Raw genomic sequence first — 14,358 nt, 5'->3', positions numbered from 1 at the left:
TATATTTGTGATCCACAATTCACCTCAAAGGCCATAGCCAAACTAGCAGCAACAGATTTAGGAGCTGTTGTGATTAAATCAACTGCAAAGACAAAAGAAATAAGAAACAAGCTTATTGCTAGCCAGAGGAGCAACAAGAAACAAGTAGCTGTAGATTGGGATGTCCCAGGGTCTCTGTGTCTGTATCAATACTCATAAATAAAAATGTGATTAAGTGTTTGGCTCTTCATTTCCCTTCAAGCAAGGCAGCCTCAGACAGCTGCATCCTCCTCCTATGCTCTTGCCCATCCCTCCCTCAGCACCTGGGACTGCTCTGCTCCCATCTCTGGGGCCCTCCAGCTGTGCCTCTGTTCCCTACAGTTGGGACATGGACCAGCTCCTGTGGGATCAGGAGCTGGTGGCGATCCCTGCCCTGGAGAGAGAGAGCTGTGGGACAGCCAAACACACACTCCCCACATCTCTGGGGCCATCACAAGGGGACCAGCTTGCAAAGCCAGAGCCTGCAGATACGGACTGGGGTACAGAATGATGCAGCTCAATGTTTTCAAGCTTTGCATCCATATTCACAGAACAGGTCTGCTGTGTTTTATAGGCATGCTGAAAGTTTTAGTCCACTGTGAGAGACCATTAAGGCTTCTCCTCTGTTTTTCCTGTTATCTACACAAAAAGCCAAACCAGAGCTATTTTCTTTGATTTATAGCATGAATAGCAGGGGGATGAAAAATATCCTGGAAACCTGTACTCAGGTTTGTCAGACGAATTAAGAACTTGCTGTCATCAAAACACAGCAATACTCAGCTTTGGATCCTCATCCTTCCTAAAACATAAATGTGCTAGTGTGAGCCCCTGGCTTAAAACTAGGAAAAAGACCTTCCAAACTTCTTCCCACAGATGTGGGGAAGGAGGGATCTTTTATTATTTTTCGATACTTGCATTGCCAAAACTAACATCAAGGAAAATCATTTAGTGTGTTTGCAATTTCTTTGGACAGATATATGAAGTCTGACTTGCCTTTGAGTTCTGAACAAATTGTTCCCTTTGTTGCTTTCCATTATGAATATCTTGAGATGTTTGTTTGTTTTCTCCCTGGCTTGCAAATTAAAAAAATAATACAAAAGGAAAAGTAGACTTGTTTGAGCCATCTTTTAATCAACACCACACAAAAACTGCTTCCCTAGATTATTTAAATAGCAGCACTGCAATTCTTATGTACCTTTAGATGCTGAATTTAATCAAATGAAATCTAGTTAATGTGGAAAAATACTTGCAAAATAGGCTTTAATGACTGAGGACTCATCAGAAAATCTTCAGAAATATGCAAATGCAACAAAGCACATTATTACAAGAAACAGTCTTAGGAGACCCACACGAACATTGTTCATATAGCAATGAATGCTACATAGTCTTGTCATCTTCAGGGAAAATCAGCCTTCAGGTCCTGCTCTGAGTAATAGCTCTGTTTAAGTAGGGTGCACCCACAAACACTCAGATCCCACTGAAGTCAACAGCACTCAAATTATATTGGCCTGTGGGTATGTGACTCAGTGCTTTCCTGAACAGGTGTGAGTTTTATTTGGACTTAAAAGCACTGCCTGACTGAGAGTTTAAATGAATGCTGTCAGCTCAGTCAGCAGCCGCTGTAAACCAAACTGCAGCATCAGTTTTCTAGAATTCCTTGTTCCTCTATACTCCTCATAAAGGCTAAAGAAATAAAGAAGTGGTGCTTAACTCTGCTGATATAAAGCCTTCACCTTTATCTTTTACTCTTGGAGAGCATAAAACACGTCTTTTATCCAAGACCTCCATTGATTCCCCTTTAAATGTTCTTAGTTATATAATTATTAATTTTTCTTGTTCCTTTAATGTTTGTGCCCTGTTGAATTCCAAATGTCTGAATCAATATATTTTTATCTTTTAAGCAGAACAGACATGTATTGGAGCAAAGGTCATGCCACTAGAACTTGTCTCTGCATACCAGGGTAACTGCTGGACTCTTTACATTATTGATACAGTGGCTGAAACATTTTTAGCCATCAAACTGATTCAGACATCTTTGAACTGTCCCTATGCAATAATTAAGTGTTATTATGCTACATTACAGATGGAAAGTGAAAGTCAAGGCTTTGTGGCTGGATGTCTCGATGATTAACTCCAGCCTCCACAGAAAAACAGTGCAGAGCAGGGACTTGTGGTCCTATTTCTGGCAGGAGTCTAACCCCTTCACATCAACTCAGTGAGCAGCATATTTATATTTAGTCCACACTAATCTAAATTTACCTCACAGCCTCCTAACACTGTGAATCTACATGTAGTTCAAGAGTCTGTCACAAGGGTTATCTGAATCCTTGTTCACTTTTTCATAGATAAAGTTCTCTTGGCGGATGTAGTTTTGACATAAGGCAGGCAGGAATTTCAGATATACTTTCCTAAGTGTTAGTAAAAGAGGCTTAAAACTTTGTTACCAAGAGAAAAGCAGGCTTGCAATTGCTTCAGAGTTGTAAATCAGAAGCAGCCTCATTACCTCTACTGTCACTGTTCTCATTCCTATCGGTAGGATGGCAAAGGTGCAAACTCGAGTCAGTCCAGACACAGACCCATCCCTTTCTCTAGTAACCCTCAGAAGTTGATTGCAATGCAGGTGCAGCTGAACTCTTTTGTGATGCAGTACATACAAAAGTGTAAAGCCAACAAGCTTTATAGGCTGGAAAAATTATAAGACTCAGGTTCTCAAATGAATTTGGGAGTTTTAATGCTTTGTCTAGACTGAGGCATCTCCAGAGGTCCAGAGCTCCATAGAATGATGAGCTCCTGCCTTATGAATAAAAACATCTACATCAAAATTCACAGTCATTTTCAAATGTCTTCTTCACAATATAACTTCTTGCTCTGTAATTTTCTTAAGCCTGAGAACTATACCTATCTCTGTGTGTGCACATGGGCAGATTTGTGTTTGAATGTAATGCCCAATACTGTACACTCTAGTCAGCCTATACCAAGTAACAATTGCACCAGAAAGTTACAATAACCTTTCCCTTTGTATTTTAGAAATTCTTTTTCTCCTGTACTTAGGCATCTGGCCACTTTGCTTCAAGTCATTGCTTGAGGGTCTTTTTTGTACCATCAACATGCAGTGATGGTATTGACCATACTGAAGCACTTAGCAGGGAGGACCAAAACCTGCAACTTCCAATAGATATAACCATCACTTAGAAAGGAAAAAAAGTGTCCTTATAAGCTTATAAGCTAACAAGTCAGTAAAACATCACATAGGGAATCACAGACCCTCTGCTTGTCTTTGTTTCCTAGAGATGGCTAGCCATAGGAAATACATAGAAAAATGGCATTAATCTGTTGTTATATTTTACCCACGCGCCTATTTACTCCAATATTTTTTACTGCAGGAGCTGTAAAATGAAGAAGTTTATGGCTTGTATGAAGCTCAATAAGGATGATGATTCATCTCTAGAACAAATATTTGGACATTAAAAAAAAAAAAAGGAAGATTCAAGAAATGACGTCTGCCTCAATATAGATTCTTTTGTGAAGAGTGCTGTCCCTACCTCCATCACCAGCTGACTCAGCTCACCTTTTCACTGTGAGCAACCAACAGACAGACCACTTAGTCCTTTTCCACACTTTCCTGACACATGTAATGTATTGTGTTGTAAGGCTTCTTCACATTAGTTCATTAAATTTGCCTTGGTCTACACTCTGGCACTGAGGCCTACAGGCACAGACTAGCCCTGTCCATGCTTTTAAACCCCCCTAGTCTCCAAGAGGCCAAACTGCCTTTGGGGAGTTACTAGCTCCTGAATCACTCTATGAGCTGGCTGCAAGTTGTTATTTTCTGTGGGTCACAAGTGTGCCGTTCGTGGGCTGTTGCAGCAATAACAGTACAGACAACCAGGTGCCTGTGCCCTGGAGCCTTCCCTGGCACCACTTAATTTCCTGGCATAGATATAGTCATTTGCTCAGTCCAGCATTACCCAAGTTCATTATCTTTTCATACCTCTGAAAATCAGAAAGGTTTCCAAAAGCTTCCCAACTCTGATCACCTTCCTAACAGAAAGGGCAAATCTTTCCTACATGGGAAACAAGGGCATTATATTTAGACATGATGAGTTCGGGGCCTGAGATCATTACTTACGTGGTCTTTTATCAGCTGCAGAAGTTTTAAAGCAAGACAGAGTGAGAGATTACCAAAAGAAATGGTGTCTGATATTTGTGACCATGGCCATGATGTGTCTCCAGCATCAGACAAGGAGAACTGAACCCAGGAGAAGAGTGATCTAGTGGCGTGTATGCACCATGGTTATGGTGTTACACATGACTATGAGAGACTAGTTTACCACCAACTAATGGTTGGCTCTCATCAGGTAACTTGCAAAAATTGGCTCTGGAATTCCCCCTAGCCTGCGTCAAGCACAAAACAAAACTACAGTTGAAGACAGAAAGTTAATTTGTTCTAATTCAGGAGTGGGGAGGACTAAATGCTGTCATGAGGTGTGCAAATGCAACTCAGTTGACTAGTGCTAACTCTCTACTCTACAGTAGCTCCATCTCTATGTTTCTGCTGACATTCCTTAAGATGAAAAGTTATTAAGGATTTTTTCAGGAAGAACAACACTGAAAAGCAGAAAGAGACATCACGATTCACAGATCTGACACCATGGTTCCAGTTTCCATAGCTTTCTGCCCAAGACAAAGGGACTAGCAGTACTATACATGAGATTTATTTCTCAGTTGCAGTAATATTGCATTATCAAACAACCCCTCCATGAATAAAGATCACATCCACAAGAAGTCTTAACAACTGTCCATGAGAAATGGACATGAGAAAGTAAGGCATCATATTTAAACCTCTAATATGCCTGAAAGCCAGTTTTGGAAAGAAATTACTACATTATGAGAAAGTATTAGATGACTAAAGGAATCCATTCCAATAGAAGTGAAATCATGTGCTTTTAATGGAGGGGGAAAAAACACTTTTAATTAGAAAGTGACAGTGATACTTGTCATAAATAAAGTATCTGGCTTAGTAAGTAAGTTTTTACTGCTACATCATCGGATCAGTAAAGATTCAAAATAAGAATGTGCTTCAGGTTTTTCCAGGATCACAGGAAAAATTTCTAGCCTATTGAGAAATCATGTAACTCCAAATTCTAACTAATTGTATTTTACAGAGAGAGAGAGAGAGAGGTGTGTGTCTGAGGTGCTACACATTTATTCTTCTTTATCTAATACATGCAGCTCTACAAATGAAAATAAAAGGAAATAAGAAATACACCTGGTTCAGTATTGACCTTCATCATTATTACTCTGGCATTCATAGTTTCCTTCAGTACACATTTTCCTGTTAATTCACATTACCTATTGATGTAGAAAGCACTTCACTATTTCTTATCCATCAACTCATTATTTAATATATTGTTTAGTGAGCTTAATATTTTTAAGTTCTAAAGAATTTCTAGATATAAATGACTATATTACAGGCTCTGCACTCAGGAGATGGCTTTCTGGGGAGAATGTTAATGGGACCCACAGAAAATAACTTTCATGTATTATGTGTGGACCATTTGAATTTTGAAAGGAAACATTAAAAACTAATGAGTAACATTAAGCCTAACACTAAAAAGCAAGCCACTGTTATCAAACATTATAATGGCAACATCATCAGAAGTATCAGAAGCTACAACTTTATTATGAAACTCTATCCCAATTATTAGTGCTACAAAATACAAACTTTGTCACTGTTTCTAACAATTTTGAACTTCTGTCTGTCTCTTCCCAGCTTTCACAGAATCACAGAATATCTTTCCTCAGCTATGCTCCATGTCTTGGAGGACCATGCTAACAGTACACCTAATTCCCTTTGCCATTAATCAGCTTTGCATTTCCATTTGATTTGCTGGCCTGGTTTGAAAATTCATCTCTCTGTCTTGACAAATGACTATCAGTCATCTCTCTCCTCAGTTTATCTCATTCCCATGTCCAGATCACAAGCCCTTCTTCTTCTCTTTGGTGTCTCCTGCTCTTTCTTTCTCTCCCTTTTCTTATCATATGCTCATGAAGTTCTCCAGACCTTGCCTCTCCCCACTCACACTTCTTTTTTTCCCACCTTCCCAGTGCAAGGTCTGTCCTCCTCACCTACATCACACCCCCATCTCCTGTTTCTTCTCTTCCCCCTCTCCCCAGCCTGGACAACACTCTCCACTCTGAATTCTCTCCCTTCTTCTCCCTTTCTCCTTCAGTTCTTCAGTTCTGCTACATTCCTAGCCAAAAGAAACTCTGTTCTTAAATAGAGTTCTATTCTAAACTTAAACCAAATCCCATGTTTCCAGAGCTAGCAGCTTGCCACCACCCTTGATTAGTCCTTCAGTCTTTTCCTTTTCCTTGTCCTTTTCCTTGCCCTTTTACTTTTCCCTTTTCATTTTTCTTCTCCTTCTCCTTTTTCATTTCACCCTTCCCACTTTTCCTGCTGCACAGAATTTCACCAACTTATTTTGAATGAAAATTGTCAGGTTTTTCAAAACTCCTTCCCTTCCAAGATTTTTCTTCTCCTTCTACAGGGCATGCAGGACATTTATTCTGTAATATTTATTCTAAGCAGACAAGCACCTCATCAGTTTCCTTCAAGCTTGTCTTTTAATCCTACTGGCACTCCTTCACTCCCTCTTTAGTATCTCTATTTCTCAATTTCCTCAAGACTCTCCACCTCACAGCATGGACGTCTTTTTAAAGATAAACCACCTTTGACTCCACTCCTCTCTACCAACCATGCTACCCACCTTTTTTGTCTGCAAAAGTATTCTGAAGCTCTTCCAATCAAGCTCAGTCTTAAGCCTTCTTTTCTGACTTCTTTTCTTTCCCCTTCAATAAAGACACATTTTCACCAAAGTCCCACACAGGTCATTTCTCCCAAAACCCAGAACTAACACTCTTTGTCACCCTCTCCAACCCACCCACAAGACTCTTCTCGTAAATCTACTCTCTGTGGACTTTGACTCATCTATGTCTTGATTGTCCTCTTTCCCTCTAACCACACTCCAGTGTACCTTTCAAAGGATTTTCCTCATTGTTCCCTCCAATTTTCCACAAAAGCCTTCTACACCTGGGCTCTGTCTCTGTTTCTTTTCATGTTGTCTCCAGATAATTCATTTACAGATAATTATACAAATAATCAAATTCCAGATAATTTAATCTGCAAAATAAATAAATAAAGTACCTGTTCCATGTTTCAGCCATCTGCTTAAGAGTGGCACAGCCAGAGTAGTGCTCTTCATCTTTCCCTCTGACATTTTCCCCTTTTTCTGTCACTGTGGAAATACCACTGTCTTGCCTCTTCTCCAGCTCCTCAAGTCCATGGCTTTGGCACAGCCTTTAGCTGCATTCCCAATTGATTCTTACTCCCTCTTTTTACTTTACAGTTGTAAGTTATACACTTTTATTCTCATTCATAACGTAAAACACTCCTCCAGCCTCTCATCATCTCCCATCTCAACTAACATCATCTACAAATTGGTCAAATATAACATTGCTACCTATTTTCATTCATAATATTACAGTGAAGAAAACTTTCCTAGCCTTTTGCTCTGAGCATGTGATCTCACTTTTCACAGCCTTCCCCCTCTTCAATCACACCAAACATCAGCTTCTTGTCTTCATTCTTCACAGCTTGTCTCCACAGTATTTATCATCTTTCATATACTAAAAGTGACAGTAACATTTAACACACGTTCCCACAGCACACTTGGCAGGAACAGGCATTCAGGGCCAAAAGCAGAGGAGAGGTGAAATAATGCTGCTTGCATGAAGCTGGCGGGATGTGCACAAGTGCCAACACAACTACTTAGCCTAACTTGGATGGTAAGGAAGGGAATTTACTCATCTGTAGCCTGAGGAGCAAAATAAAGTTTCATTCATGCAAGATAAAGCAGGAAGAGGCAACCCTTCTGAATCAGACCCTCCACAGGTAGTAGTGAACGATGAAGACAGAGTCCAGGAGCCAGAGGCAAAGTGCCACTGGGCTGATGTTGGCAGCTCTGTACAGCAGGCAAATTTTTTCCAAAGTCAGAGCTGAGTCAATGCCTACAACAGAAAAGGACTTGCAAAAAATATTCTCCAAAGCAGTTAGTATGTCAGCCTCCTAGTCTTTCTTTTGAACAACCCTCCTAAAAATATTCGCAAAAGGCAGTCACCATGCATGAGGTGGCTGAAAGAAAAAGGTTCTGTACATCCCAACCCATTAGAGCCAAACTGTGCTGTGCATGCAGCCTGTCCACTCATTCATCCCTCCTTTCTCAGATCAGTGCTGTTCTCCTGCCTGGACCTCAATCTCTGCTGCATATCTGGGGAGACTTTAGGGCCAGTTTTGAGAGCACCTTCCCCTCATCCACTAGGCTGAATATGAAGCTTTTGTACCAATAAATGACAACATTTTAGCCTTAAACTACCTAATCTGTAGATACATGCAGATACAATAATTGTGAGAGCTAAATACTGTCATTTGACATAGCATCAAATCTGAATTGTTTTCCCATTCATGTACCCTTTAAAAGCAAATTGTCTAAGTATTTGGCTTAAAAAGCCTCATACTCAGAAACAGGCATTTTGTCCAAATAGGGACAGAGCAAACCTTAAAGGTTTGCCCTGCTTCGGGTGTGATGGAAGTGTTTTCCATTAAATGTATTTCTTTCTGCTGTGTATAATTTTGTCATATAACAGATGGGACAAAAACTAGGATTGCCCTTGTGGTATCCAAAGGACCATGATTTTCAAGCCAAGGAGCCCACTCTGCTCCTGTAAGCCCTATGTCCAATCAGAAAGTCAAATCAACATGCTTATAAATTCATACTTGTTAAAAGGGAGAAGAAAATTAACAAATCTCCCTGACTATGTCTTCACAGAAAACTTAGGCCCCTCTCCAGCTTCAAAAGGTGCCTTTAACAAGCTTGCACTGTGTAGAGGCAGCTCCCAGAAGCTGGGGCGCAGCCTGTAGCTCTGGCCAGCTGTACCCAGGAACAAAGCCGGGCTCCAGGCACCACAGCTCCTGCAGGCTGGATGAGACAAGACCCTGCCTCCCTGTTTCTCCCGGGTGACGAGACCGCCTGCAAACAGCAGGACTTCACAACAACTGAATCCCCTTCTGCAACAATATCACAGGCACTCCTGTTTTCTAAGGTCTTGCTGATTTGAAACACTGTGTTTTCAGTTCTCTCTTCTACTTTACAGGATGACCAGGGAGATTTATCAGCAATTTAGTGCAGAGAGAAAAAGGGCAGGGGCAGTGGACTGTCAATGTTAGACAAGAACACATCCCCCACCAGCACAGTGCCTTCAGAAATAAAATGGAGAGCCTCCCTGCAAAGATCCCTGCAGCAATTTAGTTTGAAGAAATATGCCTCCCTGAGGACTCTTCTTATTGCTGCCAGAGTTATGAGGTCCACACGCTGCCACATCATTAGTATGGTGCGTTTAATTAGCACATACATGTTGTGTTGTGTTTCTTTTGAAATAGTACAAAACTACATGCATTGTGCAAACTCCCTGCATTAAAATGACAAAATAAATCATGTTTTCTTTCAGGCAGCAATTTGTAATGGTAATACATTGCAGAAAAAAGGTCAAAAACAAGAAAAAGAGAAAAATAAATGGGAAATTCAAATAAAGAGATACTGAAGGAAGGGAAGGAGTTAACTGGAGTCTTCTTAGGGCACAAAAGATTGAAGGAAGATTTCAAGGCATTAACAGAGCTAGCATTTCTGGAATGTAAAATAGCATTTGTATTGCACAGCTCAATACCATGCTAGAAATCAATATTCTCTGAAATGCAGTAGAATTTAAGAAGGTGGTGTAATCATGGTCCTTTTAGTAGTGCCTCACCATGGGATTCTTAGGTTGACAGTTTCTTATGGAGGGTTGACAACTTTTTTTCTTGATAACTAAGAAGGTTCTCTCAGGTCAACAACAAAATAGGGAAAAGGAATATTTCCAGGTCCCAGGTTCATTAAAACCTGAAATCTGTACAAAAGAGTTCTGCATAGCTTTCCTCCCATGAGGAGATCATGGTCAGATGGATCAGCTGAGATGTTCCTACTCGCCATACACCCAGTAAATGTGGTGATGCTACAGCGTGAGGCCCTTAATTGGCCCTTCCTTCTTGGCTTGATAGAACCTGAATTTATTTCCTTGAGGGCATGGTTCAGGGTCTGCTGATAATGCCAGCATTTCTCTGAGGAGTTTTAGTGGACAGCCAAGTTATCACTGAGGGACTGATTGTGGTTTTATTTATCTCTTTATATTGGAACTTGCTTTTCATCTATTTTCTGCAGTTGCATACATGACCTCAGAGACCTTTTAAAATTAAGAACACCTTATTAATGAGAATGTGTGCTACTCATCTCTTTTTCCTGTTTGTGCAGTTCCTAGCAGAGTGGGGGTTTGTCTGTGACTGAGCTCCAGTTGCTATGGTAATACAAGTAATAAATAAATAGTAAAAATAATACACTGGAATAAAATATTCTGATTTTGTAAGCACGTCCTCTAGAATTGCAATAACTGCACTTCCTACAGTTTGGTGTTTATGAGCAACATTTCTGAGCAACTAGGGTACCCCAAAACACTTGCTAGCAATATCATGCCTTGTACATACCAGAAAATTGTAATGTGGCTCTATCGTGTAATGGTGCAGCTTTTTGGCAGTGCTGGTCATGACTTTGGTTCCCTGTTGCCAGAGGTGTGCCTGGGAGAAGATGTGTGTTTGTGGGGGGGGGAGGGGGGGGGGCATGTGAGTGCATATGCCAGAGCCAGGTATGTCCAAACTGGTAAGTTTGCACTTATGAAATACAAGCAGTAACCTCATGGGCTTCTCTTTCTGTACAATACCATAACATTCCTACTCTCATTCAGATGAAAAATCTATTACACTTCTCCAGCTGTGCAAAAAAATGTCACAAAATAGCTCTAACTTCTTTCATGCTCCCTTTAAAGAATATTTTTATTTCTCATATAACAAGAATTAAGTTCATCTAACCAAGATGAAACTTGTAGATCAAGAGTCATATTTGAAAGAACTGAAGAATTGATGCTCCCAGAATAATCTCAAAATTATTTTATTTTTTGCTGTCTCTTTTTCTGAATGTGTACTAACATGCATTTCCATTGCAGATGATTTCTAGATGAGTTCTAGAAATTGAAACCATGCAGAAGAATAGCTGATTTTCCTCCTGTTTTGCAGGGAAAAGTAACAAATATTGGTGAAATCTGAAGTGCCTGTAGATTTTTTATTGTAACAAAATTATATTTACTCCTATAAGAATGATACTTTAAGTTCATACAGAGATACATAGGTATGTGTATATGCATGTGTACTGACCACGCAGAAACTGCTGCTAGGTGTATTCAGAAAGTAAGGAAGTATAAGCCTTCATTCTTGAACAGTGACAGATACAACATAAAATATCTAGTTGTTCCACTGGTCATTGAAATGTTTAAGTATATTTTTGCCTGTTGACACATTTCCAAAGTAGATGAAAAATTAAATGTTAAAAATAGAAAGTATAAACATTACTGGCTTGCAAACAGAAAGGAAGATTAAATCTACAGTGCTCAGATATAGTAAAAAGACCTGACGAAACTGTAAAGATGTAAAAGAAGTTCATATTTCTAAAGATAAATCTTGAAAAATTAACTTGATAATGCTATACATCTTCATTGCATTGTATTTCACTATATGGGACTAAGGACCAGCAGTAACACGGACATATGGAAATTGCGGTTGCTTACTACTGCAATTCTTAAAAAAAAAAAAAGTGACTTATTCTGAAGTAGTTATTAGTTACAGAAAGCATTTCTTCAGAATTAAAGCACAGCAGTAACAATTTCTTTTATTTTTTTTATAGCAGGCCTCAGCAGGGAAAAAATGGGAAATTAAAAAAAAAATTCCTACCTTTTTCCAAATCCTCTGGTTAAAGAAGACACTCCTCCAACTCACATCTTCTTACAAGTAGAGAGTAATATGACTTTACAACATAACAAACATCCTTTGAAAGAAGACATTACATGGGAGAAAAGTAAACTTGCCCTTCAACCACAGCCAAAGCCACATCCTGCTCTTTTGAAGACACCAGGTTATGAAAGATTGCTCTAGCTTTCTCATGGGAAAACAAGTGGCCAAAGATGCAATGGGAGAGAGCAGTAGGATGTGACCCCCATTCCTCCAGCTCACTACTTAATCATTGGCTTCTGCCTGATTCTGCATCCTCCGGGGGTGACATCTCTCTCAAGGATACCTAGCAGACGACACCCTGAACAGCAAACAGGTGAGGTAACATCTGGTTTGTGAATCCTGCCAAGCAGCCAAACATTTGTTCATGTCAGGACTTTAGGCAATCAAGTGGATGGATGCCTGCCCACAGAAAACTGAGTATGTTACCAGGACAAAGAGCTACACTAGTGAACATCAAACATCTGTACAGATGGGTGGGAGGTATATGAACACAGTGCTGTCTCAGGCACCAGGCCATCTCTTCCTCCTGGTGTCTTCAGCCCTCAATGTCAAACCCTAGGGTATATCTACTACCAACCTAAAAAGCAAATTTATCATGACAAGCAGAATGATCCAGGAACATCCAGTCCCTGCTTTACCTCAGATTAAAGAGGCAAGCTGCTTGTTAACAGCAGTAACCTGATGCACTTTTAATGCCAACTCTTGCCCAAAACTAGGAGTCTTCTTACGTATTGCAAATCCAAAACTGAGGAAGAGAAATTAAGGGATAGGGTGGGGTAAAAGAGGAGCCTAATATTTCATCTCCATATCCTTATCCTCTAAAGGTGCAAAGACACTCAGTGCTGTTGTTTAGGGAGTCAAATTTTGAGAAGGTAAGTAGTGGCAAGCTTAATGTTTAAGAGCAAACCTATATAATTTATATCTATTAAGCCAAAAAGCAAGATATTAAATAGGATCTTCACAGTCTGGACAGAGTTAGAATAATCAATACAAGTGGGTTCCTGAATTAGCTTTACATAGAGCACAACCTGAATTGTAAGATAAGTTGGGTTACTCTTCATCTTTCTGGTTGAGCAGAGCATGGTTCACCAAAGGGCCACCCACCCTCCCTCTCCACCTTTGGCAAAGGCATCAGGGCATCCCTACAGCGCTGTTTCCAGGTTTCCCTGTAGAGACTTCATTAAAGAGAATAGCATTTGTGTTCAATATCATTCAACATCAATGTCAGGATTAAAGCACTGTCTGCAAGTGCTCATCCGTTGCATTTGCAAGTGGCTTCCAGCCCCCTCCAGGCAGCAGAATGAGAAGGAAGCCCCACTGAGCTCCCTCCTCTCTTCTACTGACCATGAATGTTAAGGTGTGCAAAACCGAGGGTTTGTGAAAAGGTATGTTGAACAGCTTTAGTGGAAGGACAGATTTCCTTCACAGACTGTTTCATGTGCAGACCAAGGAGAACAGCGGGCCTGGCTGCTGCAAGGCTGATGGAGGAGTGCAAGTAACTGGGGGCCCTGGGGAAAGGGATCTGATTTGGAGCTCACAGTCATGACTACAATTACATCTAGCAGGACTCAAACTCCTAATTCTCTCTTTTCACTGCTAAAACTCTTGAGAAAATGCTCCTTAAAAAACAATCTGATGATTTTATGCTGGCTTGGAAACATAAAACCCCAGCACCCAAAATAACCTTGGTGTGTATGTAACTTTTTATTGATCTGATATGAATTCCACCCTCTTTTCCACCCAAGATGAAACACCCATTATAGAATTACGTCCACTGTGTGGTCAGCTTGGCTTTTCCCATGTGGTTGGTATAAGGTACTCAACAAAATGATGGATCTGTTAACACAAGACAATTAGATATCAGAACAGTGCTGCAGCACAGCTCCTTGCCAGTGCAAACCATTACCTGAAGTTTTCCCTGACCATGTTGTCTGTGTGCTGACACCAACGAATCTTGCTGATTGAGTCGAGTCCTCTTTCCTGGAGGTATCTTCTTATTCTGCAGCACTACTTCCCTTTCTGAGCTACATGCAGAGCTCCTGCTGAAGTCCCACTTGCCCTCGCTCATGATCATGAGAGACTCTTTTCTGTGGAACGTGCCCTGGTGGCAGCAGAGGTGGTATATTGCGGAAGCATTACCAACATGGAATTATTTCTTGTCATGGGGGGAAGGACACAGTCTGTTATTTTTATCTTTATAAACCCATCTGGACATCTTCAGCTCACCAGATTTTTTTTCTGATTAAGGCAGCCAGACTCTAACAAACTCTTGCTGGCTTATGTCTTTCACTGTGATGCAGAGTATCTAAATTTCAAGTGGTCAGAGAAGGGCACGAGCCTTCCCCTTTCGC

The sequence above is a fragment of the Pseudopipra pipra genome, chromosome 1 (assembly GCF_036250125.1).
Source record: "Pseudopipra pipra isolate bDixPip1 chromosome 1, bDixPip1.hap1, whole genome shotgun sequence".
Taxonomy (NCBI): domain Eukaryota; kingdom Metazoa; phylum Chordata; class Aves; order Passeriformes; family Pipridae; genus Pseudopipra; species Pseudopipra pipra.
Note: the sequence above shows the minus strand (reverse complement) of the source record.